Genomic DNA, 6,058 nt, shown 5'->3' with positions numbered 1-6,058 from the left:
AAAAAAATTATATCAAGAAAAAGAAATGTATAAATGAGGCATTACAAAAATATAATTGAAACATGCTAATTATTTATAAGAAAGGAAATTTTATAACATCCCCACCATGAATTTTACTTAGCAAAATTACCGACATAACTTTTATAAAGTCTCTTACCAATGATGCAATGGTTTCACAAAAGCTTTAATTAATAATAAAAATAAATAAATAAAAAATTATCTAAAAGATGGTCCTTTTTGTTTTTTAATCAAATTTTATAAAATAAGTCACTTACCCTACCCTACAAGAATAGATAAAATATATAGTTATTTAAATATATATTGGCTTGAGAATTTATTATTCATTATGAAAAATAAAAGAAAATATTTAGTCATTATAAATCCTAAAAAAAGTCTTGCGAAGTGTCATCTTTTATAATAATAATAATAATACTAATAAAAAGGTAAATAAATAAAATAAAATAGAATAAAATATGACTTATATCCAAAATTAGCAAAGTCGATCTTCCGAATCCAGCTGTAATGAATAGCCTATCGCAAAATTAATTATTTTTTATTAATCCAACGTTACTAATTAGTTAAAACTAAATTTGATTCTAAAGATAAAGCCATTATTCGATATTAAAGTGTTAAAGAGTTCTAGCAACTCAACCAACTATTCTAAGAAGTATGTTTTACCTACCGAATTTTAACCCTTATCGATATGAATTTTATACTGGAACCTAGTGATTATGCTAAGCATAGAATCTTAAAAAAAGGATTTTCTATAATATTTAAAGGTTAATTCAGACAAGAACATACAAAACACCAATTTCAGATGACAACGTGCGGAATATTAAGTAAAAATAATAATAAGTGTCTACAAAAGAAGAATAGAGCTTAAAAAAAGAGAATGAGGAACTAGACTGCTAGACGGAGATACGTAATGCATTTGTTATCGCTTCTATTATTTGGACAGAGATGGAGTCAAGCCATGGAATTCCAAATGCGCTCCCGAGTTCACATGACACAAGAAAAGATAAGAATTAGCATATACTCAATCTTATGAGAGATGCAAAGTGAATTAGGCGAAAAACACATTAATGTTTGCAGTCAAGTAGAAAATCAAATAAGGGGAATAGTAACTACACTGATTCGAAAAATATTAAGCATAGGTCAAGTATTACTCAAAAAATGCTCCGGGCAAGTTGGTTATAATCTAACGTAACAGTCATGCGGAGTTTTCATTTGGTGTTAATGCTAGAGAAAAGCTATATAACATTCTATACGTTAGTAAAAAAAGACCATAGAATTAGAGTTCTAGCTACCAAATTGACAAGTAGAGTATCATGTGAGCGAGAGCTAAACCAAGCAAACCAAAACACTATTTCTGTGTGTGGAAAAACTGCCAGCAAAGTTGATCAAAGGGGAGAAGAAGGATTTTGCACGTATAACTCAAAATTATTTTCACTAGAACTCCATCTTGAAGATTACGAACACTAATTGAAGTGGATTAAGAAAAATTAACATTTCAGCCTAAGGCAGAAGGGACTTTACTCTAAAATTGATCAAATGAGGCACCAATAAGGGAAACACGAGTTCAGGTAAACTACCAAGATACAAATTATAGCAGGAAATTTACAAATCCAAGTTAGCAAGGGGGGCAAATTTCTAACTCTAGTGCTCGATCCTTACCCTCAATAACAACTTGAAGACTATTCAAATCATACCAGCCTCATGTCACGTGAAATAAGACAAGAACATAGGAGGAAGAGTTACACATGAAACAAAATAATATAAAGATTAAGAACCGATTAGATCATACGATACCAAAAGATATAAAACAGTTGGCACACTCAAAATAAGAATAAAAACATCTGGTTGAATCTTTCTCTCATGTGTAAGAATTTCCACCATCTTAATGTATGTATATTGCATATATGGGTGATAATTAAACCGAAAGGTGGAGTTTTCTCGGAGAACTGTGACCTTTTTACGCAAGAAGAACCAATTTCAACCGAGAGTTACGAACAAATGATGGAATATTTTTAACAAACTTGACTTCTTAGGCTAAAGAAAAAAAAGAGAGTTATCCAGTGACATTTTGGAGCAATCAAAGTTTAAGTGGCAAAACGAGTAAAAAAATTTAGCGATTTAGTAATGAAAAGGATCATGCAATCCTTCGTTTTATAGACTGATGTTTATGCTCGTGTACAACTCAAATAGAAGTTCTCCTATATGCTGGTCGTTACTATAAATAAATGTATATATACTATACATGAGAAAACCAGAGAAACATGTCGCTAAAGTATTATTATTGAAATATATAATTGCATCTGTCTTGTTAATGGAGAGAGTACAAATAAAAGAGCCATGCCTTACTAACAGGGAATGATTATCTATCCGATGTAGTCATTCGAAAGCAGCTATGCTAATAAGACCAAACATATCAAGATAGATTACTACTCGATTCTAGTTTATGGTTCAAACACAAGGCAAGCCCTTTCTGCCATTTTTAAAGGGTGCAGTGACATATATAAGTTCACTAACTCAAAGTTGAGAAAAATTTTAGAGAAAAAAGATATGAAGTATGAATAACAAATATTTGCAACCACAGCTATGCAAACATAAACATATAATGTCAATGCCTATCACGTGTAGATTAAAAATACCCAGGCCTGGGATCTATGAAGTAACTCATGCAACTGTCGAAAAATTATATTTTTTCAGAAAAGAAGGTTGTCAAGATCAGAGAATATCATTAGAGACAAGCTACAAGTTGATTCTTATATAAATGCACCTTTTTAATAGTTAAAACAGGCCTTGAAGCAGAAAAAAATTTCTACGACAAAAGAGAATAGTTACACATGAGCTAGTATTAAAATTTTAACCAACTTAAGTAGGTAATTAGCATGTACCCAAGTTTTGCATAACAACATATATAATCTTCAAGAATTAAATAGCTATGGTCTGATCGCCTCTACTTAGACCCCCAAATTGATGTCATTCTTTACGCTAGTTATTTAGGCTAGACATATATAGGTATCTACCGCACATGACCATATAAGAAGCCACTAAAATTAATTCAACTCTAGCTTAACAGTGAGCTTCCACGCTTATTTAAATAACAAGGAGTCAAGTTACTGGTTTTATGTCTATGTTATGAAACGAAAAAAACAACACAATGGTCTATAAGCAACTAATGAATCGTATTTCAAAATCTAAAACATGTAAAGCTTCTTTACACTCTAAGTTAGCAGGTAAAAAAAGTGAATAGCTATCCTAAAACAATACCAACACGATGTCGCATTCACCTTTCATACAAAAGTTTCAAGGATTCCATGTTGTACAACCAAGAATATGTAACGTTTAAAGCTGTTCAAAAACATTTTTTTGGACAAAATCAAGTCTACTAGGACCTGGTGAACACACGAGCCAAAGAGGAACACATCTAAGTCACTATGGCACCATTAAAGCAACGAAACCAACATCAAATAAACCCAGAACAGCCCACTGGATGCGTTATAGGAGGCATAAGATTCACAGAGTCTATCTTAAGCTAATTAAATGGTTTGAATAATCTATCGACGCACTGTCAAACGTGTATAAAGTCCAACGACGCGAGAACTACCACTATGAATTTACTTTCACAACCAGTAAAACAAAATTGACAGCTTCTCTATTTGAATCCTCAAGATTGATCAAATTCATTTGAATCAAATTCCCAACTAGAAATATTTTGTCAACGCCTCAGATAATGTAGACGAAATCAAATGACCAGACATCATTTTATTTCATATTCACGTCCAGAATCGACTAACGAATTCAAAAAATTGATGAATCACAAAAAACAAAATATATAATATAATTTGACGAGATAGAGTTTACCTTGCGTGGGGCAACAAACTAAGGCTTTTCATCGAAAATTCGAACTCAAACTCAAAACGGACAGTGAACCTGAACCACGAGTTGATTAATGATTTTTCGCAAACTTCCAGTAACAAGATTTAGGCGGAAGGGTGATTGGAAAACTATAGAATACAACAAGAAAACTTAAGAGGTGAAATAGTATGAGACTTAAAATTCCTCAATTTTTACCACCTTGAAAACCCATGCCTAAAGGGGTGAACAAGGCCCCCTTTTATAGGCAAAATTGGGTTGCAACAGCTCCTTGAGGAGCTTTGAAAATTTCAAACTTTTTCTTCCTGAATAGGCAAGAAATTCTAAAGAAAAAGAGATAAAAGAAAGACAAAGTGTCACCTCTTCTCAGCCGATTTGAGAGACGACTGGCGGTTTGGGGATGGAGAGGCTTTAGACCCATCAATTTAAGCTTGATAGTAGTCGAATCAAAGGAAAAACACCTTGAAACTAATGGGTCCTCGAATTTTCCCATTTTTTGATGAAATTATAGAGCAATTTTCTTCAACATAGGGTGATAGAAGAGCAGCTGATGTTGATTGAGGTAGGTACAGAGAGAGCAGATGAAAAAAGAGATCAAATTAATGGATTTTGTTAGTTGTTCGATGGTTTGAGGGTTGAACGGATTGCAGACATGGAAGAGCATGACTTGGTTAGTCTGGTTGAGATCTCTGGTTGATTTTCAACATTGGAGAGAAAGAAAAGAGAGGTCCTAGGCTAGTTAGGCGAATAGGATATTTGGGTCGGGTTTGGGGTATTCTGGGTTGGGCTGGTTTTAATCCTCAGGGGAACAGGGAGTTTTGGGCTCTATATTCAGAAGAGAAACAATAAACTTGGCCCAAAATATGTAAAGGAAGAAAATTTAATTTTTTCAATCATTTTTCCTCAACTAATTAACGATGCATATTTTGTTTAACTAATTTTCACAAAAATATACACATATGTATCTATATATACATACACACACACATATATATATACATGTGCACATTTTTGGGAAAATTAGTTAAACAAAATAAGCATCGTTAATTAGTTGAGGAAAAATGATTGGAAAAATTAAATTTTCTACCTTTACGCATTTCGGGACAAGTTTATTGTTTCTCTTCTAAATATAGAGCCCAAAACTCCCTTTTTACCTAAAGATTAAAACCATACAAGTTTATTGTTTCTCTTCTAAATATAGAGCCCAAAACTCCCTTTTTACCTAAAGATTAAAACCATCCCAACCTAGAATACCCCCAAACCCGACCCAAATATCCTTTTAGCCTAACTAGCCTAGGACCTCTCTTCTCTTTCTCTCCAACATTGAAAATCAACCAGAGATCTTAACCAGACTAAACAAGTCACGCTCTTCCATGTCTGCAATCTATTCAACCCTCAAACCATCGAACAAATAAAAAAATTCATTGATTTGATCTCTCTTTTCATCTGCTCTCTCTGTGCCTGCCTCAATCAACATCAATTGCTCTCCTATCACCGTATGTTGAAGAAAATTGCTCTATAATTTCAACAAAAGATGGGAAAATTCGAGGACCCATTAGTTTTAAGGTATTTTGCCTTTGATTCGACAACTATCAAGCTTAAATTGATGGGTCCAAAGCCTCTCCATCTCCAAACCGTCACTCGTCTTTCAAATCGGCTGAGAAGAGGTCACTTTGTCCTTCTTTTATCTCTTTTTCTTTTGAATTTCTTGCCTATTCAGGAAGAAAAAGTTTGTAATTTTCAAAGCTCCTCAAGGAGTCGTTGCAGCCCAAATTTGCCTATAAAAGGAGGCCTTGTTCACCCCTTTAGGCATGGGTTTTCAGGGTGGTAAAAATTGAGGAATTTTGAGTCTAATACTATTTCACCTCTTAAGTTTTCTTGTTGTATTCTATAATTTTTCAATCACCCTTTCGCCTAAATCTTATTACTGGAAGTTTACAAAAAATCATTCATCAACTTGTGGTTCAGGTTCACTGTCCGGTTCAAGTTCGAGTTTGAATTTTCGACGAAAAGCCTTAGTTCACTGCCCCACGCAAGGTAAATTCTATCTCGTCAAATTACATTATATATTTTATTTTTTGTGATTCATCGATTGTTTGAATTCGTTAGTCGATTCTGGATGTGAATATGAAATAAAATGATGTCTGGTCATTCGATTTCGTCTACATTATCTGAGGCG

General features: G+C 33.3%; 1 long non-coding RNA gene across 1 annotated transcript; it reads right to left on the bottom strand.

The window, feature by feature from the left end:
- Positions 1-743: 743 nt before the first annotated feature.
- On the bottom strand, positions 744-4,632 carry LOC107863570. Its single transcript, XR_001672331.2, has 2 exons — positions 4,240-4,632; positions 744-3,936 (listed from the first exon to the last, which is right to left on the bottom strand). It is a non-coding gene; the product is annotated as an uncharacterized LOC107863570 (long non-coding RNA).
- Positions 4,633-6,058: the final 1,426 nt, after the last annotated feature.

The sequence above is a fragment of the Capsicum annuum genome, chromosome 3 (genome assembly GCF_002878395.1).
Source record: "Capsicum annuum cultivar UCD-10X-F1 chromosome 3, UCD10Xv1.1, whole genome shotgun sequence".
NCBI lineage: Eukaryota > Viridiplantae > Streptophyta > Magnoliopsida > Solanales > Solanaceae > Capsicum > Capsicum annuum.
This window is presented reverse-complemented; position numbering and strand designations above follow the sequence as displayed.